General features: G+C 35.2%; 1 protein-coding gene across 1 annotated transcript in view; it reads right to left on the bottom strand.

The window, feature by feature from the left end:
- The window catches only part of LOC129241007 (calcium-binding protein E63-1), a 221754-nt gene that overhangs the window by 182466 nt on the left and 14630 nt on the right, over positions 1-24658 (bottom strand). The gene's annotated exons all lie outside the window — the stretch shown is intronic.

Genomic DNA, 24658 nt, shown 5'->3' with positions numbered 1-24658 from the left:
AAGGATTTTCTTCGGTAACCGCGGTCAACGGCCCTGAAAATATTATTTTCACAGATGGGAGAATTTTCACTATTGAAGAAGTTTTTAATAAGCAAAATGACAGAATCTATGCTAAAACTTCTAAAGAAACAAAAAATGTTGTTCAGTGTGGCCACCATACATAGTTTGGTGGGAGTGTCTTGTAAATGCGTAATATTTCTTCATTTCCAAAAGGGGTTAAGACCGGGCAAAAGTGTAACAGGAGGTTGTCTTAGAAGGCGTGGTGAAGCAGTTGAGCAGTACTCTCTTCAATAGAGAGTGTTGGATCTTCCAGCAAGATGGCCTGGAACATAAAGCTAAAACCACCAAGCAGTGGCACAAAAACAATATTCCCGATAGCCGTAGAAGATTTGCCGATCAGGGCTTCCAGGATCTGAATCCATTTAACTACAGTTAGTGATCAGAATTGGAGAACATGGCCTGTCGAAGACCTCACAGAAATTTGGGGAGTCATAAACAATTTTTGATTCGACCAGCGACGACAATATCCATGGAAACCGTGCGTGCTACAAGAGCTAAATTGCCTAACCGTTTGAAGACTTGTGTAAAAGCAAATGCTGACCATTTCGAATGAAAGAAGAAGTATAATAATTTCATATCTATAACGGACTTAACTTGTAACAGAACTTATGACAAAAAAATGGCATTAATATTCCAAAATAAAAAATTAATATTCCAAACTTCAGAGAAGAACTCTTCTTCACGCCCACTGAGAATGTTTCCACTACATACAAGGTTGCAAAAGAAAGATATTACAACATTAGCAAAGCTGTCAAGCTGTTTCTCGCACTCAAACATTATACAAAGTGGCGCAAAATTAATCACCCTATACGAAGATTTATAATTTTTAGAAACAACGTCGTACATCAATCACATTTGACACTTGTAAACTAGACAGCTGCAGTATACACACCGACAAGCAATAGAGTGCGTAAAGGTCAAAATAAAGATTTCCATTAGACAAAATAATTTATTTTCTTTTTTTGTTTTGTTATTTAGTAAAAAAGTGATTCAAAAACAAAATTTGATGATTAATTTTGCTTGTAACATAAGCAGATTCAATCGATGAGCGAACTTCGACGGGTGAAACTCCGCTGCCAAAATTAGAGCACACTGCTGTACATGAGATTCCACACAACCAAAGCGACAGCGAAGTTCGCCTAACGCAGTTCATCGAGAGTAGATTTATTTTTAACTTTGCCGCTACCACCGGCGACAAAATCAACTCTCAGTGAAACATGTAAACAAAACTGCTTCGCAAAAGTTCCTTCACTTGCAGAAATGCCTTGCACATTGTAAACAAGATATTTAAAACTTTCATAATATAAATTAATCCATAAAATTGCGGATTCATCTTTTCGCTTTTGATGCGATTTCGTTTTGTTTCTGTTTAACTTTGCGAAGCGTTGCGACGAATATTACCCGACACTCCGTTCGACAAAGTTCGCTCAGCGATTTGTACTTTTATTTGAACATTTATGATTAATATTAACTGATCGATACATACATTTGTGCGTACATACATTTGTATGTAATACAATGAGTCGATGCCGCCCCCTAGATTTTGTTTATTTCATCTACATAATAGTTTATTTATATCATTATAAAGGGTCTGTCAAAAGTGACGCCTAGATGTCAGTAGTGATTAATTTCAAGATGGTATCTTTTTTATGTCATCTTTGACATTTGTCAAGTAGACAGATAAGCAATTTTAACCATCAACGCATTAAAATTTTTGAATCTTATGAAATTCGTCGATTTTTAAGAAAAACATGTCAAGAAAAACGATTCAAAGTTTGGTGAGAAAATTTCAAGAAACTGATTCTGTCGAAGATAGTAAAAGGACTGGCAAACCCACTGGAATATTGCTGTTATAGCGCAAAGTGTAGTCGAACAACCTTCAATATCGATATATCAATGATCTAACAATCTTTTACATAATAAAATGAAAAAAAAAGTTTTAATTTAAATAAATTTAAAAATGGCGCTGAAGTTGACCCTCCCGAAAAATTTCACCTGGACGGTGTTGTCCATTTTGGCTTTTCTATTTATTTGAAACACAAAAACCAAAAAAATTATTAATCAGTGACTGTAGCTGTATCTCGTACTAGAGTAAAAGAAAAACAAATAAATTTGACAAAATGGCGCGTTTTTGAATTTGACACTGTAAAAATCGGGTTTTTTCAGTTTTCTAATCAAAAAAATACGAAACAATTGAAATAATAATATGATTCTAGAACGGGCTAAAGCCATTGATGTTGTGTACAACATATTAAAAGGGCCGAAAAAAGTCGTTTCAGGATATGAAAATTTCACAGTATATTCTTAAGAAGATATACTTTCGAGATATCGAAAAAACGAAAAATCATTTGAAATTTCTAGACCACTTGGTCTCCTTCAGAGACCTGAGAGCATTCTAAATTTTTACAGATTTTATTTTAAAGCAAAATCAAGGCACGTCTTTTGAAAAACCCTTTACCTATATTGTGTGTTCGCTTTATGTGTTGAATTTTCAAAGAATATAAACTAATAGTGGCTGAATTTTGAGTCCTAATATGTATGTATTATAATTTTCATACGTATTGATGTATGTATGTATGTATGATTAGGTGCTTGTTTGACTTTTATCATAGACTGTCTGTGTTCCAAATGTTATAGCAGATTAATCAATTGGTTTTTATAATAGGATTTCTTTGATTTCTTAGAACACATTTCATAGAAAATTTGCACAGGTTTGCTTCTGAAATCTATCAACACTCTTATGTTATATCGCACATTATAGGCCGTGTCTAACTTTCTCAATTCATTCATTTATGTACATACATATTTATATACTAAATCAGAGTCTATGAAGTGGTTTCTTAATAAACACAAAAATAAAAAAAAAATATAATAAAATATTTATAATATTAATTAAAATATTTATTTTCCCAATTTCCACAAAAAATGTAATTTCATTCGGGTTAAAACTAATGGCACTTTTTTAATTTCTTTCTAAATTTTTCAGAGGTTTCAAGGGACTGGAAATTTGTTTGAAAAAAAAAATTAAGTAATATTATAAATTTTGTAAGTATGTAGAGACGGAGACTTTACACAACCTTTGCAGAGCCCAATCAGATAAGTTTTGGCACTTCAAATGCTTAAGTAGCTTCACTTCTTGACTTAATTTGAACATTTAAGGCTATAGGTGAAGATCCCCATGCACAATTGACTAACAGATGTAATATGGACCGAAAGATGTCCAATTACTTTGAAGAATATGGAAGAGGTTGATTTAGCTCCTTTTGAATTGAAACTGCAATAAATTCGATACTTTTACTGATGCGTTGTTTCACTGTTTCATTTCAATTCATTTCTTTATTAAGCCTAAGATTAAAAAAATCTTACAGACTAGATGTTACAGAAAGTTGTTAATGTCAGCTTTTTTATGACTAAGTAACTCTCATACACGACATATAGACTTAGGCTCACCTTTTATGGTGGAAAATGGCTCCGGTTTTTCAAGGCGATTCAAGAATACTATCGAAAAAGAAGGATGATGCAAGGGCTTTATCTCCAAGCGCAATACACTTAACTTTTATACGGACATCTCTAAAATGACTTTGTGGATTAAGCGGTGGGATATACTGTCCAGAGTTATACCTAAGGAAGTCGTATAAGCTTCCACATCACTGCAGTGTATTCCAGGCTGAGGTTTTCGCAGTTAGAAAGGCAGCAGATCTAGCTTGTAATGCTACTGGGACCCCCTCCACGGTTAACTTTTACATAGATAATTTCGCAGCCATTAAAGCAATTAAATCGTTTAGAACGAGTACGAACGTCCAAGATCATTCTTCAAAGCAGAGAGGCAGTAGAAAAATTGGCAGCGAATTGTAAGCTACTTTTATATTGCGCTTCAGGTCATAAGGGCATTAAAGGGAACGAAGGAAATAGGAGACGTCTATAGCGGAAAACGGGGTCTCTCTACTCTCTGATTTTGTCAGGTCAATTCGAATATAAGCAACGAACTAGACGAAAGAAAGATTAGAAAATTCAGCACAAAATTGGAGAGCTTGTTCATCTGCATGAATGCTAAGATCATGTCTAACCATGACGATCACAGTCGTACTCGATTTATACGATTTTTTTTACTGATATACCATCAATAACACGAAAAGATTTTAGAACTATGATTTATGGTACATACGTGTTCACGAGGCATAGCGTAGGAATCTCGTACCGCGAGGAATGCAGGAAATGTAGGGAGCAGGGCTCAAGGGAAACTGTAGAGCATTTCTTTTGCGGAAGTCCTGCGTTATTCAAAATACGCTTAACATATCTGGACCACCACAGTTTGATGGATTAGAAGATATCTCAGTAGGAAACGTCTTCTTAAATTCGCAATAGAAACCGGCACCATACGGGTGGACTATTTCAAAACACATTACTATGTAGAGAACTCCATCTGGTGTCGCTATGAACCGAACCGGTGTATGCGTGACTGAAAATCAACCACTTCAACTTAACCTGACCTATGAAATAACCTTTGCAGCAAAAAGAGATCATGGCGTTGCTAATGATAATAACTTGAATTTACTACCAACTGCGCCGCTTGTCTGGTGGGATAATTACAACCCGCGACTTAAATAATAACTTAAACTAGAATCACCACACAGAACTTCAGTTTAATAATTAATTATTACTATTATTAATTACTTCAAATTATTCCCGCTCATTCCAGAGCTTTCTGCATTGAAATTCTTTTCATGTAGGTGACGGCGGTGGCCTAGGAAGTTAGTTTGTGCGTGCCGACAAAAAGCAGCTCCTAATCCCCACAGTGTACATTCCACGTGAAACAGCATATTTTTCTTAACATTGCTTCAATTTATTAACAATAGCAAGACTATAAAGTGTATATATGTGCATATGTATAACACATTTAAACTATGTATCTTTGTCTGGAAAAAACCCTTGAGAACGCTATCGCATGCTAAGCATAATAATTGGCCAATAATTTAAGTATTATTTTTTTATTTCGGACATGCAAATTCGATATACATATAACAGTGAAATTCTTGGAATTATTATTATTCCTTAGGTATGGCTAGTAAAAATATAAGGCCTCATTAGGATTCCAAGTGAACGATCATGATCATTCGCAGAAGAAGTACAATAAAACTGCGAAAAGGCAATTGTAAGCAATCACTTGAGGAAGCCAGCTTTAAAATTTGAACACATACGAGCACAATCGAGATTTCCCCAAAGTTTATGTACAGGGTCCGGCACTCGAAGTGTAACCATGCTCGGGCGTCATCTGTGTGTTAGTTGGTTAAATGACAGTCCAGAGTATTATTTACAAGCGCGCGGAAGCATTTTGCCGAGAGTAAACGTGAAAATAGAAAATCAGTAATGGATTTCAAACGGAATAGTGTGATTGCACTATATTTGGCTGGAAAATCACAACCAACGATTGTATGTGAGCTCGAGCACCTTAAAGTAAATAAAGTTTTTGTTTATCGCACCATTAATCGTTACAATGATACTGGTGACACCGCGAAACGTCATGGAAGTGGTAATCAAAAGACACGTGAAATGGTTCAAGAAGTGAAGATGCGACTTGAGCGAAATCCCCGATGAAGTGTCAATCGAATGGCGAAAGATTGAAAATATCTGACCGTAGAATCCACCGCATGCTGAAAAATGATCTCAAAGTCAAGCCTTACAAGATCCTAAAGGCGCATGATCTCACACCAAGCAGCAACGAGTCAGACTTGGCCGAAAGCGGTCAATTTCCGAACATTGTGTTTTCTGACGAGAAGATTTTTCAATATCGTTCAGCGATGAGGCCTATTCAAGAACAACCATTTGCTGCAGCCTATGGACTGGAAGAACCATCGGTCCATATTTCTTAAAAGACGAGGCTAGCGCCAATAAAACAGTGAATGGCGAACGAAGTGAATGATAAACGACTTAATGATGCCTGATGCCGGAAATTGAAGCCCGTGAACTCAACATTTTACTATACTATACAGCCCATGAAATAATGGATTTACTGCATCGTCGTTTCGGTGAGCAATTTATCTCTCGTCTTGAACCCGTGGATCGTGTCCATGGCCACCATGATCGTGTTGTATCACACATTTGGACTGTTATTAGTAGAGGTATGTAAAGTCTAGCAGAAACAGCGAATGACAGAAATCTGAGCTCATTGGATACAATGTTTCAATCGCGTTTGGGGAGCGCTTATGAAGGAAGTTATGTAACCACATACATTTATGTGTAAAATGTCTTTCAAAAAACACTCCGAAATGTTGTTGAGAACGTCAATATATCGAAGTGGAAGGCTGTTCACCAACACTTTGTGCTACAACAACAATATTCTCAATTTTTTTCCCGGTTCACTCCACTCGGGGGCATAGGGCCTCAACAAGACTCAGTCTTGAGTAGGTTTCGTTAATCTATTTTGCTTTCTGGCAGGGTAGGTGATTAGCCTGCCGCTACCAATCCTTAGTAGTGGGAATTCCCACCTGTCGTTGCTTAGGAGCAACACCTTCTAACTGTTTAGAGCGCCATCTGTGTTTTAGATTTATCTGCCAGAAGTGTCACACAGATGTTTGAGGACTTCGCTAAATTTGGTGTGTCTGCGCTATTACCGCGATTGCCCGCTTTCCTCTTGCTGGCGCCACTGATGCAATGTGTAACTGTGTCTTTTTCTTTGTTTTTTTTGCTTGTTTTAGCAACCACAATTCAAGGAAGGATAAGGATAATTTTTTTTTTGCCACAACCTCTGGGATGGCAAGTTATTGAACTTACTCTAGACTACCGAGGCCCGCATATTCTCAATAGTCCAGTTTTTATTCTGTTAGTCCCTTTTTCTATCCTCGAAAGAACTAGTTGCTTGACATTTTTCACCTTCATTTGAATTGTCGACTCATTCGGACGATTATTTTCACCGAAAAAATTACGGATATTGGGATATGTTGTTCTTACAGATCGTTCAAAAAAAAGGTACCATCTAGGAACTACTCACTACTGGCATCTAGACGTCACTTTTGAGAGACCCTTGACATACATTAATCATAATTTCAAACAAAATAAATTTTAACTTTTCATTTTAACAATTCGTTCCTTTTATTTCAGAGTAAAGATAGAATACTCCTATTGAATACCCGTTTATAGCTAAAAAATTATTACTCACTAGGCTTTTCGTGGAATAGTTTTTTAGCAGGATCATGTTTCTAACCTCAAAAACACAATTATATATCAATTATAATCAGCGTAGCTAATGACTCGACTTCTTTCGCATGGTTGCGCTTGCATAAAAAAATAAATTTTACTGAGTACGATCTGGTCTATTATTAGATGAAACTTAAAAATAAAATTAAAATTTGTTGGTTTGCTGGCGCAATTGTACTGTGCACACCGAAATTCTTTATGAGGTGCCGACCGTAGCCAGCGTTATTTAATAGGATGTATTTAAAATATTACGTGTATAGTATATTTAAGAATATTCCTAATAAAAATTCCATGGTATTTACAGACATAAGAAAATAAACCAAAGCCGTACTTGTGTATAATTTCGTAGTTCTTTTTAGTAACAGTTCTCAGCTTGTGGAGGCAGTTCTAGAAGCCAGTGTGGCCCTTTTAAGCTATGCTCTCAATTTAAGGGGGGGTAGGGTCACAAAATCGAATTTTTTTTTCTTCACTCATCTTATAGTAAATCATTTCAAGAATGTTGTGTCAAAATTTTAAGTGGATCGGAGCAGAACTCTCAAAGTTATAGCCTTTGTAGGCACTCTACCTCGAATGCGGAGCATCGATAATTTTTCAGAGTCATTTTTTCAAACGCGTTTTTCCCGAAACGACTTCTTAAAAGTCGGTGCCAATCACAACTCCGAAACTATTCAAATTTGGCACACGTTTTCTAAATCAAAAATACCTCCCCCCCCCCCCCCCCCCACTGTTTTTTTTTTTTATTTTTTTTTTAAGGTTGTTTTTCACTTACAAATATGGCGAAATTTTTCGCCAAAAATGCTCGTTTTACGTTTTTTTGCCACCAAAACTACAAAAATGAAAAAAAAAATTTGTATTAATGGGGGGGGGGGAGCATTACGTCATACTTTAACTGAAAAATTCGACTTTTTTAGTTTCAGATGATTCTACGACGAATGCCGATTGGCACCGCAGAGCACCTCTCGAAAAACATATCTCCAAAAAAACTCTGTCATGGGCTTATTTGTCAATATTTTATTATTAATATTTTTTAAAAACTTATTGAAAAGATGTACAATAACATGCAACTGATTTTATTAAAGTATCTTAAGCCATATTTCTGTAAAAAATTCAAAAAAAAAGTGTTTTTTATTTAGCGCTAAACCCTACCACCCCCTTAAAATATTTCTTAACGAAATCGAGCACTAATTACTTTATACTGGTACGTGTATGTAATTAATTTTATGTATTTTAAATCTAAAGAAAGAAATATACAAACATTGTCTAGCCTTTGTATTCCAATAAATAAAATTTCGGACTCTGAATCTAAGTGGTATTTAAAAAGTATTTGTGTATCAATGAATATTTAATTTTTTGTTTTGTTTATGTTTACATTTGAAAATCATAATATATGTATGTATATAAGGGCGGGACCAATTTTGTATCTACTTTGATATATTTTACTGGCAATTTCAAACAAAAATGTCCATGGAAGCGTAGCACCTAAGTTGGATTTCGAGCCTCTTTTTTTTAATTTTCGGTTATTATTCCCCAATAAATTTTTTGTATTTTTTTTATTTTGTTGGAAGAAAATTTATATAAAAACATAAATAATTGGCGTGTACACTTCTGTTAGGTGTTTTGCCGAGCTCTTCTTCTTATTTGTTATGTGCGTCGATATGTTTTTCCACAAATGGAGGTACCTACAGTTTCAAGCCGACTGCGAACGGCAAATGTCTTTTATGAGGAGCTTTTTCATGGCAGAAATACACCGTAGGGTTGCCATTGCCTGCCGAGGAACGACTGCTATTAGAAAAAACTTTTGCCATTATTTGACGTTCACGCACGAAGATTCGAACTCACGCACCAACCAATTCGACTGCGCTGGCCGTCGTATTTAAATATTTGTATTTTTGGGTTCGAGTAATTCACATCTGATATTTGTCTTACTCAAATCCCTCCACACGAGAGCGTAAGTTCGGTGGTCAATTAAAAATTCGAAGTATGCAGTTTTTTCTACTTGGCTAAGGAGAAAAAGTGAAAAACGGTGATTTTTTAAGAGCCATAGGAAAGTTTTTCAAAAAAATTCATTTTCACGTAAAATCCAGAACAATGAATGAAATGGAGGGTTTCGAACAAAATAAACACCAAAAATTTAGTTTCTCATACCCAAAAACCGCATAAAAACATTTTCTTAAAAAAAATGTAACAAAAAAATTAAAAAAAAAAATATTGCGGATTAATAATTAAGGAAGCTTAAAATCCATTTTAAGCTACAAATTTTCCATGGGTGTTTTGTACAAAATTGGCTGTAGAATACTTCAGTCGCCAAAACAAAATCGATGATATTTTTCAAAAATAAAATTGATCCGCCCTAATGTATGTATGTATGTGCCTCTGCACATGTACATATATGTACATATACATATATAATATAATTGTGTCTATGTATGTATATATTTTCATTTTTGCGCATGAAAATAAAATCATCAAAACAGTTCAAAAACCTCATAGGAGGACAAATCAACAAAAAAATTAAATTATATGTAAGTGTAAAGGTGTTTGCATGGGTATTGCTATACACGTATTTTTTTGTTCGCCCGAAACCAAATTTTTTCAAGAGTTATCGGCAATTTTGTTGTTCGGCTCAAACTCGATTTTTTTTAATTGTATAAGAAAAAATTTTTTTTAAACGCCCATAACTTAGTCAAATATGAACCGATTTTAATGATTCTGGGTTCAAAATGATCGTAATTACTTACACAAGCGACTTCATGTAGAAACAATTGCAAAAAAGTAGTTGAAAATTTTTTATTTAGCAAAAAAGAAAAAAAATTGAAATTTTTTCGAAATTCAATATTTCGAAAAGTGTATTTTTTTTTTATAACTTTTTCCAAATCAAAAGGACACCTCAAACTTCAATTAAGCTGAATGCCCAGTAGCTAAAATGAGTTGTTATTGAGTAATGAATTTTTGAGTAAAAAACCTGTTTCGCACTTTTTGTTTTTTGCAAACTAAAAAATTTTCAACTACTTTTTTGCAATTGTTTCTGCATGAAGTCGCTCGTGTTAGTAATTACAATTATTTTGAACCCAGAATCATTCAAATCGGCTTATTTTTGACTAAGTTATGAGTAATTAAAAAAAAATTTTCTTAGATTCTTTCCATTTCAATTCAAAAGGGCTATTCGGGACATGTTCTTCGATTTCGATGTAACTCAAATATGTTGCTCTCTGGTCAAAATAATGAGACCCGTATTTTTTTGTTCGCCCGAAAAAAAATTGGCCACCCAGATCTTGTGATTTAACACCTTGTGACTTTTTTCTTTGGGGCCACGTGAAAGAAAAGGTCTATGCCAACAGCCCAGGGTCGATTCAAGACCTCAAAGGTGGGATTCGTGAGGCTATCGAGGACATAGGGCAGTCACTTTGCAATTCGGTTATGGAAAATTTCTTGAAAAGGATATTGTCCTGTAAGCGTGGTCATGGTGGTCATTTTCCTGATGTTGTTTTTCACTATTAACGGCATACCTTCCTTTTTATAATGAATTAAACATCCGATCATTTTTATTATAAAATAGTATTTTTCTTTGAATATCAAAATAACACCTCCTATTGGAAAACCTTTCATACATATGCATAAATATATACGTGAGAAAAGAGATTCCTTAATGGGTCAGTTATTTATGTAGTTCTCCAGTGCCGAGATCATATCCGAGAGCATTCTTTGTTTTATATAAATATGCATATTATTTTAACTGTTATTTTTGATTTTAAAAACATTGCTCCAAAAACAACCATTAATTGCCGACTTCTTTTAAAAAGCGAAAAAAAATGTAAATCACTTAGGATTATTATTCCTTGGCTTACAAGGATCACATTGCTGTATACAAATGTTAAACAGACAGATTCTTTCCGATTGACTCTTTGAGTTGAAATTTGGAAAATATAATATTGTACATAAATATTATTTTCGATCCTTCGTATAAATGGGATCTGGGTTTTATTTTTCTTAATTGCTCTTACTTAGAAAACAAAAAAATGATAATTAAGCGAAAAACACAAAAAATGATTTTTTTTTTTTTGATTTTTTTGCTCTTTAACAGTGATTTTTTTGCTTGACTGCACCATACGTCACCACAAATTTTGCACTTTTCAGTGAAACTCTTGATTTATTTAGCAATTTACGTCGCCATTTGCATCAAACGATGCAGATATAAGCTATAAATACGCGTGTGGGGGTTTGTGCTAAAGAATTACCAAATTAACAAATAATATATTGTTATTATTATTATATAATATTATTAATATATTGCTGCGATACATACCCGTAGTATGTATAATATAATATATATACGCATATGTATATGTGTGTATATTCTCATAGCTACATACGCATATCTGCTACGAGGGGTGCAATTTATTTTTTGAAATCGAATAGCTGATAAACCAGAATTTTTGGGCATACGCGTAATGCAATATTTGTGCTATTTAAGCTAATTTTAAAAATCATACGGGTAAAACTCTTGAAAAGTTAAGAAACATATGTATTATGGGAGAACTTAAAAAAGCAACTGTTACACCACGACCCATTGGATTCGTGAACTTTTTCGTAAGAATAGTTTTTAAAGCTTTCGTTTTAGTGCATCCACAAAAATATATCGATGAATTATATTTGAGTTTCGAGAAAAACCTCCGTTTATCGATAGAGCGTACAGAAAATTAAATCGTTATGGCAGTGTGGGTCGTTCAAGTCCCATTTTTGTTGGGTGAGAAAAAAGCTCTAAGAAAATTGGCAATCAAATTATCAGCATGATATTGAGATATTAGGTCTCTTCTATTAGCCATTTCCCCGCTCGCTATATCTATGCTCGATTAATTCGACTAAAAATTTGCATGCGAAAGGAACAACTAAGTTATCGAGTAAAATTCGCTGCTAGCGAGTATGGCTAAAGCTCATTTGACTTGCATAACTCACCGTCGCACAGACACTTGTATTTTTTTTTGAAGTGAAAACTTCTTTAGAATCGTTGGGAGTGATTTGAGAAAAAGTGAAACGAAAAAAGCGACACTCTTGGCTACGAATATTACATATACACGTAGCGACGAACTAAATAACTTTTAGGCCAGCGCCGACAGTATGGCGCGATAGCCGAGCGGCTAGCAATGTGAGCTTCCGATCCAAAATCCTTGGTTCGAATCACAAGAAAAAAAATTTTTTTATACAGTTATTTTATTTTATTTTATGATATGTTTATGAGGAGCTTTTTTTCATGGCAGAAATACACTCGGTGTTTTGCCATTGCCTGCTGAGAGGTGAGCGCTATTAGAAAAATAGTTTTCCTTAATTTTGGTGTTTTCACCGAGATTCGAACTGACGTTCTCTCTGTGAATTCTGAATAGCAGTCACGCACCAACCCATTCGGCTACGGCGTTTGTTTAATTTTACTGATGCAAAAATGAGGGAAAATATTTGAATAAAGTTTGCTTACTGTTTACACATTTTCCAAAGGTGACGGAGAACCAAAAAAAAAGTCGATTTTCAAACAAATACGAGTGCATATGTGTAATTGTGTTAGAGTTTCGGTCACGCCCCAGCAAAACCTGCGTGCATATGTGTTTGTAACATTCAAAAAAATGTAATTGTGTTAGAGTTTCGGTCACGCAGGTTTTGCTGGGGACGCTCATAATAGCAACCGCGTGTGTATTTTTATATTCGTAAATATTTTCATTTTTAAATATTTACCGCAATTATGCCGAAAAATAATGCAGAAAAGTGTCGTGAATATCGACAGAAAAAAAATCAGTAAATAGCATCACGGAATTCATTCACGAAAATTTAATAAAGTATACACCAGAAGTATCGCGGATACATAGAAAAGATTACAATAAAGTTCCAATGATTTTAAGTGTCGATTTTAACGTAAATTTTGCATTGGACACAGCGGTTCCTTTAATTGACGTTCTCAATACAATATTAAATTTATAAATGTGTAACAATCGCACTGAATCGACAACACGATCAAAAACAACCATTGACGCAGTATTTCAAAGACATCTTGACAACATCGAAACCAAAGCATTTGTATCATATTTTAGCTATCATAAGCCACTCGTATCATTTGTTGAAATTGAAAACATTGAGGATGAATAATAATAAAATGAAGAAAATAAAATATGAACTTTATAGCAATATTATAATGAACCTATAATTATCTTGCTCCTAATGCTGCTTTCGTCTTATTCTCTCTCAGTTTGTTTTACGGAAGGTTTCACTTCTATCGCTTCTAACCGTTAGACTGGTGTTTTTTTTTTCTTGTTCACTACTCTCGGGAGCATAGGGCCTCGACAACACTTGCCTTGCTTTGGTTTCGTTAATCTACTTGATTTCGGACAGGGTAGGTGATTAGCCTGTCACTATAAATAAGCCTGCCGCTATAATTTAAGGCAGCTCTATTCCCGTGTTGCCAACATATGTATGTTCAATTATATGAGTTGCTTCATCTATTCGCCACTTGCTAACGATTGGCGAAAAGAAGAGGCCGATTATATATTTATATGGAGGATATTTATGCGTGAAGCTATGTTCCTACGGCACATAATTCGCTCTCACATTCGTAATTAACTATCCATTTACCCTTCGTATTAACTAATTCGCCATATAAAGCATCGGAAATTTATCGAAATCAACTGCTAAACCAAAACGAAAGGATAAACCTAGACAAAGTCAACAGACGTTGAATAATAACCAGAGAAAAAAGTTATTAATTCGAGGAGGTTAATGAATACCTCAAGAATTATGCAGGGAACTAAATTTTATTCTTATTTCTTCATCTCCTCTACTATTTCTAATAGTATATGGCTGTTTTTCCAGCAGCCTCACAACTCATTTATCTTCTCGTCCCATATTTCTATTATTGCCGTTTCGCCCATTTGCTGCCATTTGTTGTCACTTTTCTAATTGCTAGAAAATTAAAGCAATAAATTAAGTAAAATCGTAGTTTTAAATTTCTTTTTGCTTCATCACCGATATTCACAACAAATAATAATAAATAATAAAAAACAAAAATCAAGAACTGGAGAGAGAACTGCCATAGTGAATTACGAATGCACTATGGAATGAGAAAAATTCGCGAATCACTTAAAGACCGAATTACATGCCGTAGCAACATAGCATAAAAAGGATTTATTTTCATTGCATTCCACACAAATTGAATAACAGTCCCGAAGTGGTTTGATTTAATGTTGAAAATATGCGGTCATGGTAGGATAAAAGTTTCATAAAATTTTTAAAATATACCCACATATGTACATACATACATACACATTCGCTCGTTGCTACACAAGAAAATACCGTATGAATTTTTCGAGGGGAGTAAAATACTAAAAACTCTCTTCCTGCAAATGGAATACATCATCAAAATTCAGGCTCAGTAAAGACATCGGCTTTCGGTTCTTTGAATATTCAGAACCCATACTTGGGAGTTACATCAGTCGGCGTGAGAAATTGGTTTAATGCACGTATTAGTATATAAATCACTAGCAAACCCGGCCCCCTTCGCTGGGCACACTAAAATGGAATAGATATGGTTTAGAACAGAAAATATATGATTTTCATATTATTTATTTCTTTATTCTTTATTCAAGCGCTTTGGCATAAACAATATTTTTTGTTTTTCTATTTGTTTTTGAGTAAATATAAAATATAAATTGAAAATCATCAAAAAAGAAGATTGTTTTTAAATTTCAAATCAACGCAAATGAATAACTAAGAAACAATCGTCTTTTTTCCTGATCATCCATGAATTTTTCGTTTCAATTTATATGTTTTTTAAGCATTGGAGCTTTTTTAATCATTATCCATTTATATTTTTCAAAAAAAAAAAACGAAAAAAAAATTTTTTTCCACGAACACATAATTTCATTCGGGTTTCACATTAAATTCTCAAATTTCGTAAGAAATTATTCACTGTTCCAAAATCCACTCCAAAAAAATTCACAAACAGTTTTTACATGTTGCACTTACGTTTTTTCCTTATGGCATCCAAATCAGAAGGAAATATTGACACATTGTAACTCACACTATCAATTTGACAGTTCAGTTCCGCCTCAAGCGTTAAAAAAGTAAGCGACATTATGGCTGGTTCAAAAGAACGCTGTACGCATTACCAGTGTTCCGAATTACAACCAAACTTTACGAAACCCATTTTCAATACTTACTTAAAATGTGTGTAAGTTTGGTTTAATTTGGTGCAAAGACACGGCGGGTCCACGTTTTAGCATATATTTCGAGACCCCAGTCACGGAGCGGCATGAAAAATACTCTGTACTAAAGCATTCACCAACAGCTTCCATTTGATACCCATATTGTACATACACAACCAAAGGTTACCCGGGTCTACGTTTTGACCTATATCTCGAGACCCCAGTCACGGAGCGGCATGAAAAATACTCTGTACTAAAGCATTCACCAACAGATTTCATTTGATACCCATATTGTACATACACGTCCGAAGGTTACCCGGGTCCACGTTTTGACCTATATCTCGAGCCCTATTTCCAAAATAAAATATAATCCATGTTACTCGTGGATGATGTAGCTTTCGAATGGTGAAAGAATTTTTAAAATCGGTCCAGTAGTTTTTGAGCCTATTCATTACAACCAAACATACAAAGTTTTCCTCTTTATAATATTAGTATAGATTATCGAGAATATTAAAACAAAAAATCACCAATAAACAATTATGTATGTAGCACCCCTCGTGTAAGCATTTAAGTAAGTACATATGTATTTTACTATTTGACGGATGTGCAGAGAATAATAAATTTGCTTATTAGCCGCTTGCCAAAACGTAAATTCAGATATGCCATACACCCGTGACTGCCGACACACATAGGAATCGAAGAATACAAAACAACAGGGAATGACTAATGTCTTATGGGTATTTTGTTAAAAAGATTTTTTTTATGACAAAGAAGATAACACTTTCAAAATGTATTAAATATTTAATAAAACGACTTATCTCAAAATTATTTTTTCCATTAGCGTATAGTCATGGCCTAAATGCATATATACTAATAGGTATAATAGCAAAAATTGCCTGGTTTGCATCTCATAAAGTACTTCATACTTGGCAGAACGTACGAGGGTCGTTTGAAAATTCAGCGGAAAAATGAAAACTACTCAATTGTTTATTGTTTAATTTTTCGACATAGCCTTCTTTTAGGCTTAAACACTTCATCCAACGCTGTTCTAGTTTGTTGATCCCTTCCAAATAATAGGATTTGCCCAAGTCTGAAAAATAACCATTCTTTCCGCAATCACCTCCTCGTTTGAATAAAATCTTATTCTAATTTTACGACTACAACTGCTGAGGCGTTGGCTGGTGCGTTGGAAAAGGAAAATCACTCGACTTCCTCGATTCAAACGAATGTCAAACAAAAATAAACGGTCCGAACTGGCTGAAACTCCTGGTGTTCCTCCAAGAATGCTACTAACTAAACGTAACTTCGATACGCGCCAATAATGTCATCTCTCTGACTTTGCACGGACTTTTTAAACGACACTCGTATTTGTGCTGTTCTTCAAAAAAGTTTAAATTACCCCTATAAAACGAGACGTGAACAATTTCTTAATATGCAAAAGCTTAAGTTTGAAATTGTATTTAGGTAAATCTAGTGAAGGCGAACCAACGCGATTGCCATAACCTCAATTTCCACAACGTGGAACAGAATGCTTGACATTCCAGAGGACTACAGCCGGTAAGCCTACACAACAAATACAAAAACATCAAAGCAAAATTGTTAACTGTACATTACGGAAAAGACACCATTCAAGAAAATTATGGATAAATCTAATGTTCGAATAGAAATCGTTTTTGCTGATGGGGAGGGAAGCATGCAATGTGGACACTATTTCTTAAAAGAAACTACACCAACAATAAGACTTCATTCCTCCAACACAAGCATTTCAAAGAAACCAATTACAAAAATTTTAGAAAAATGAACTGACAATAATCTTAAATCCCCTTAAAGACATAATCTGAAGAAAGCTTGAGAAAAATTCACCTTAGAAAAATGCGCAACCAAAGACCCCAATGCAGATCAATGGATAAATATTTTTGGAAGTGAATGTGATCACTATAGCATACAACAAGGCGAGAAAAAGATTGAGATACTCAGATTGTTCCTACGGAAGTCAAGCTTGGATTGGTACAGTTCTATGCTCCTTAAATTCACGTTAAAGTCTGTATTAAATGGGACTTTAGCAAATGCAGGGTTGTTTGCTGGGTTAGATGCTCCTCACTCCATTGCTCCTCACTCTACATTATCCCCATTATACCAACCTGTGGCTTTAATATATCTATCAATTCTTGTTATTTTTAAATTGGCTACATCTGCCAACTTATTTTTCAGAATTTTTTTTGAGAAAACTTTTAAATGTATTGATCCAAAAATTTGTACACATATTGTGTTATCTTTTAACTGTATTTTAAGACTTAGTATTAGTAAAAATATTTATTTGGAAAGGAGCTACAGCTGACTTCCGGGAGCTTCTCTCAAAAAAGAGCTCCTCTCAAAACTGTTCTATAGTCTCTTCTTCTTCAATGTCGTTACAGCTTCTGTAATAGTCGTTATAGGGTGCTCCCAGTCTGCTGGCATACCTGTCTATGAAACAGTGCTCTGTTAGAACCCCAAGAAGATTTATCCTGTCCTTCTTGTTCAGCTTCATCAGTCGGTATGTGCGGGCCATTCTGATCATGTCATCCTACTTGTAGACCAGGTCAGGGACTGAGTCCACAGCCTGTTGGCAGATTTGATGGTGTGTTTGTCTATTGGCAGCTTACAAGGTAATTTGATACCCAATCTCGCTAGTCACTGTGATCCGGTACCCTTTGAATACTTTCTAATCGTTTTACTGCTGTATGGAGCCAATGTACTATTTTTGGGAGTAAGCCCCATTTTTCTCCCACAATTCTTTTGCATGTATAGAGTGCTGTGGCTGCTTTTTTTACTCTATCGTCAATCGTTTGTTGCCACGAAAGCTTGCTATCTAATATTAGTCCTAGGTAGCTTGCTTCTTCCCCGACTGACAGTGCGATTCCACCAAGGGTGGGAAGGTTTAGAACAGGTATCCTGTGTTTTCTGATGAACATGATTAGATATGTTTTGTTGGGATTTATCCCAAGAGCACTCGATTAAGCCCACCGGCTTACATCGTTCAAAGAGTTTTGCTTTATATTACACAGGGTATCTGGGAATTTTTCTCTTATTAGTGTTGCAACATCATCTGCGTAGACCACTGTGTGTATTCTCTTCTCCTCTAGATCCTTTAACAATCGATTCATTGCCAGTAACCACAGAAGAGGAGAAAGTACACCGCCCTGAGAGGTACCCCTCCTGACGGATCTGCATATCGTCGAGAGACCCAACGTCGAAATTACGAACGTGCCTAATAGCAGCTGTTCTATAAATTTTACAAGTCCCTCGGCGACACCCATATCAGTCATCGCGCTTGTTATGGCTCCCGGTAAGATGGTGGTGAAAGCGCTCTCTATGTCTTATTCTGTATTGAATGAACAGAGAAACTTTAACTAATATCAAGCAGGTGTGCATAGAAGAAATTAGAAAGTTGGGACACTTATTATTATTTCCTATGGTGCCAGGGAGAAATAAAAGGCCACAGCGGTTTCTGTAATCAAATAGTTTTAAGATTGGTAGGTGATTGGCCTACCGCATCTGATTCTGGTGCTGGAGCTACCAGCTGATCCTCCAGACAGCAGATCAGTTGCCTGGGTGGCTGGCGTACCGTGCTTAAAAAAGGAACGTGAGGAATTTGTAAAAAAATAATAGAGGCCCTCGTCATCACTTGAAATCCATTGCTAATTTGTATTATCCTTCAAAAAAAAAATGAATTGTAATATAATATACGAGTATATGCAAGCTTTTTTGTAAATAATAGATAAACAACATTGAAATTTGAGACTATTTTTATTGCATGGTCATAATGCTTTTGAAGTTGCGAAGACCGCGAAATTGTTTTGCTGCATTTATCTTAAACAAAAATTTAATAAAGAAATTTTTCGCATATAAAGAATTTGTTTATTTACTCTAAATCTGCAGTTCATTAAAATTGAGGTTTTTTGTTTACAAAATACGCACGTTTAACATGAATGTGATAATTTCAAATGATGCTTTTTTTCTTTTTAATCGCTAAAATTTATATTAAAAATACACCAAAAAATGGAATGCCCATCTGGCAGCTAAGCATTTCATAGGTTCGAAAATTTTACAAATTATAAATTCATAAATTTAACAGTAGGTGATTCCGATTCCCCATTTTTAATGAGTGACGAATAGGAAAAGCAAATGGCACAAGTAAACTTATGTTGGCAGCACTGGAAAAGAGCCGTCAAAAGTTACATTTGTTCGGAAGATCTAAATGAATATTAGTAAGACCGCGTTTATACAGAGAAACATTTGTTGCATCAACTCAACGTTCACACACAGCAACTCCGTCGTACACGCTTGTGTGCTGCTGTTTTTGCACTGTACCATGATATGTCGGCATCTGCTAGTTCGCGCAGAACTTCTCCAAGTGCTTTTTGGTCGGCCGGGACCTCTGCTCCCTTGTGGATTCCAGTCCAGTGCCATCCTTGTGATGCTGTCTGGTGGTTTTCACAGTGTGTGACCTAGACGACATTTGACACACGTACCAGGACACGAATATCACCCCTTTGCTTACAGTTGTTTTAGTTTTTAGCCTACAGCCAACAATAACATATTGCTCGATAAGTTTGTTATTGCTTTCACATGCAAATTTTTCATCAAGCGGGCAAAGCACAAACATAGCGAGAAGAGAACTGGCGAATCGAACACGATTGGAGATACTGTCAACGTATATCTCGCTATAAATTTAATAATAAAAAATACATTCACATACATTAAAATATATACATTTAATATCTATATTATCGAAGCATCACAGTTCGGGGTGAACCATTGCTTTCGTTACAATTCGCCTCCACGTCACTAGGTCATCAGTTTTTCGTTTGATGTCATTTCTCGCCTTCGATGTCATTTCTCCAACATTTTCTCGGCCAGCCTCTTCTTCTATCGCGTTGTGGATTTGTTTCGAAGATCTTTTTTAGAGTTCTATAGTACGGCGGCCAACGTAGCCGAATAGGTTGGTGTGTTGGTCATTCGAAATTCAGAGAGAACGTAGGTTCGAATCTCGGTGAAACACCAAAATGAAGTAAAAATTTTTTCTAATACGGTGGTTGGGGCAAGATTTCCCAATTCAGTCGCTTTAAATATTTCTGGACCGATTTAGCAACGTGTGGCCTGACGTTGTCATGCAGCAAAATCAGTTTGTCATGTCTACCGTCTCATTCCGGACGCTTTTCTTTGAGAGCTCGATTCAAATGCATTAGCTGCAGTCGGTAATGATCGCCAGTGATGGTTTCAGATGGATTAAGGAGTTCAAAATAGATGACATTCTTCTAATCTCACCAGATGCCCAACATAACCTTTGAAGCGTCAATATTTTTTTTCGCTGTCGATGGACCTGGTTCACCTGGCAGGGGTTATCATAATAGATCTATTTTTCATCGCCAGTTGCGATGCGATGCAGAAAACCTTTTCTTTTCTGCCGTTCAAGAAACATCTCACACGTCACCAAACGTCCTCGATATCCCTCTCTTTGAATTGATGTGGCACCCAGTTACCTGCTTTCTAGACCATTCCCATCGCGTGCAAATGCTTACCGATGGCTGATCTGTCAACATCCAACTCTTTAGACATATCATCAAAGTTTCGACACGCGTTTTCATCCAGTAATTATTGTAGTTGAGTATCTTCGAATTTTGATCAATATATGACACGTTTCAATTGCACTTTTCTTTAAAAGGATAAAGGAGGATCTTTACGCTTCAAACGAATGTCAACTAAATACTGCGTTCGAGACCTCACATATACACCTTCAAATCATCAGTATATTACTAGAACACAAAAATAGTATCAGTCTCTTAAACGGGGACCGGAAACTTACATGTATTTAATATTTTTTAATATGTTAAATTGTGTAATGGCAGACTCTGGAGCATAAGAAATATCTTGTGTCAAATTTTTTTGTAGAAATCGAGAATCTGAATGTTAGAATCCTTTCATAATCTATGGAGATTCATGTGGACGAAGCGTTTACAAATATTTATTTCAATCGAAATATATTTTACACAGCTCTAGAATCATCAATTCGTCATGTTAAACAAAAACGCGCTGTGGACTCGCACCTGATGGAAGCAATAAATTTGGCAGCGCAAAATATCTATAAAACAGCGCAGCACAGTTGCAGTGCACTACAAAGTCGGGAACGCAAAGCATTCGCAGCAGCCCAACCAAATATAATATATAAAAATATGTGTGTATATGAAGATATGCATTTAATAAAAATAATTACATAAAATTACCAAAAACAAACAAACAAATAAATTGTGAATAAGTTGAATTGTGAATATGAAAGCAGGTAAATAAACGTGCGAACGTCATTGGGACTGAATATAAGAAGCAAAAGCCGGTAATTTTTTTGCATATAAAAGATGCATCCGTGCCTTATGCGCTTATTTGTTGCATTTGTATGTTTGTATTTGTGTTATAGAGCGCCGTTATGGTTATATTAAGAATATATTTTCCAATGAATTTGCAATGCCCCGTAAAACAAATTGTCAATATTTATCTCTGTCATTTTAAAGTCTACAAGAATGCAAATTCGCACTGAAACTTTTGAGATTTATACCACTGTTATTCAACATATCACGAAGCGTGCAAAATTTATGCGCTGACGAAGATAAAGCAAAATTAAATTTAATCAGACTCTAACACGCATACATACATATTTTCCATGTTCTGTGCACCCTTAAATGAATTGCCTATACTCGTAATACACACATTTTTGTCAAAACAACTCAAATGGGACTCGAATTTTGCCAACAAATTTTATCTCTGCCGTGACGCTTTTTCATCTCGACAGCTATGTACCATACTCGTATGTTTGTATGTGTGTTAACAAACACAATTAGCGCTCTTGGGGAATAGGAAACCACGCAAATGATTGTCGCGATGGCAATTTATCCCGTATAATACATTCAAAGTGGCTCAAAAAAAGTTTACTTTCATAACTCCATTATGAATTTATTTTAGGCATAATTTGTGCGTTGAATTGACAGCATTGGTCAAAACAAGCGAATCATAATATAAGTTGCTAATTTTTAAGTTAATTCATTTTTTTTTTTATTTGAATACTGCCCCAGCAATATAATGCAAAATCGATTTTTTTAAGAAAGAATTTTGATTTTCAATATTTTTTTTTTTGCTAGTCAAGTGCTTTTTACAAAAATAAAAACAGAGCATTAATACATCATGTTTCGATCGTCTTTAGCAAAGCTTCAAAAAAAATTAATAATAGTAAAAGTTATCGCTGTTTGTGTAGAGCCCGTTTCTCCAGAAGTCCCTTGCGGTGATCATTACAAGTCGTTGAAGATTCATCTAAAATCAATCGGACAAGAGAAATTAGTTTTATTAATAGAAAACTTTGTGCCTGATCGAAGCTTTGTTGTTTCAAAACTAACAATATGGCGGTCTCAGGAAATATTTTTCAGATTTTCGAGAAAAAAACAGGCACTTAATGGTTTAAAAAAAATCGAAATTTTGCAAAAAAAAAAAAATCTTTCTATAGGGTCCGCCATATAACTTTACGGAATTAAAAATGCTATAAAAAAGAAACTACTCAATATTTTTCCAAACTGTTTTTTTTTTATTTTGAAGTACAATCCTTCTGGTTAGTGATGGAACACAACTTCATTCATATGGCTGCCTCGGCTAGCCATGCACCATCCCATACGATCGGTCCAATTTTTCAACACATTTTCGATTGTATGCGGCTGTATTTCAGCTATGACATCGCGTATGTTGGTCTTTAATGCATCAATTGTTGCTGGTTTGTTGGTATACCATTGGTTTTTGACGGCACCCCAAAGATAATAATCCAACGGCGTCAAATAGCAGCTCCGAGGTGGCCAAACGATATCAGAATTTCGGCTGATAATGCGATCTTCGAAGACAGTGCGCAAAATATTGATCGTAGCATTCGCTGTGTGGCAAGTAGCGCCATCTTGTTGGAACGAAATGCCACCAATATCCTCCTCTTCAATTTCTCGGAACAAAAATTCGTTCAACATGGCCCGGTAACGCTCTCCATTGACGGTTACGGCCACTCCTCGCTCATTTTCGAAGAAAAATGGACCAATGATGCCTCTCGACCAAAATTCGCACCAAACAGTGACTCGTTGTGAATGCATCGGCTTTTCTTCGAGTGCGTGCGGGTTTTCTGAGCCCCAAATGCGGCAATGTTGCTTGTTAACATACCCGCCGAGATGGAAATGAGCTTCATCCGAAAAGATTTTTCGGTAAAAGTCTTCATCTTGTTCAAGTCGATTCATTCTGCAACATTACCATGATTTTCAAAGTAATGTCGCAATATTTCCCAACGTTCTTTGAGCGTATACACAACCATTTTTATTCAGCGGAAGAATAAAACTAATTTTCTGTCAAATCAGATGACAGCTAAGTGTTACCATTCTTCAAATAATACCTAGTTCAAATCCGTAACGATAGATGGCGGGCCCTGTATCAGGCACGAGTTATTTATATTTTTCAAAAACAGTATAAATTCTATTGAAATCTACCAAGCGGTTTTAAGTTACAGTGATCACCAGTTCAAAAAACATAGTTTTGAGAAAAACGCTCTTTCATTTCAAAGTTTATATAATTCACTGTACCAGTTCTTACTAGGCATCCCGATACTAAATTTTCGATTGCTTTCAGTGGTCAATTTCAATGAAATTGGCAATCGAGAGAGCAAATTGAATGAATTTGACAATTCGTTTCATGAAATATTTTGAGTCATACACCCCACGAAAAAATTATGAGATCAAAATGATTATTATGATATCTACTACAACAATAATAAAAAAAATTCCCATTAGGGGGCGTCCATAAATTACGTGAGGTGTTTTTTTTTAATTTTCTATACCTCCCTCCCCCCCTGGTGAGATGTCGTGAGATTTTATTCAACCCCCTCCCCCTTCCCCCAATCTCACGTGAGATTTTTCAAAATGTGGGTTTCTTATGTAAACGCGTTGGATTGTTATTGTAAAAAGAGAAAAAAAAATTTGCTTCGTGCTTTTATTTACAATTAGTTAAGACGGTTACCGTACACTTTTCCCAATCAATTTTTCCCAAAAGTCATTTTTCCCAAAACTTTTGTTCCCAATAAAATAATTCCCAAACCAATTTTCCCAAAACCATTTTTCCCAATTCAATTAAAATCCTATTTTTCCCAAACTTGTTTTTTCTTGCGTAGAACTCCTTTT

Source organism: Anastrepha obliqua, chromosome 3 (genome assembly GCF_027943255.1).
Source record: "Anastrepha obliqua isolate idAnaObli1 chromosome 3, idAnaObli1_1.0, whole genome shotgun sequence".
Lineage (NCBI taxonomy): Eukaryota > Metazoa > Arthropoda > Insecta > Diptera > Tephritidae > Anastrepha > Anastrepha obliqua.
This window is presented reverse-complemented; position numbering and strand designations above follow the sequence as displayed.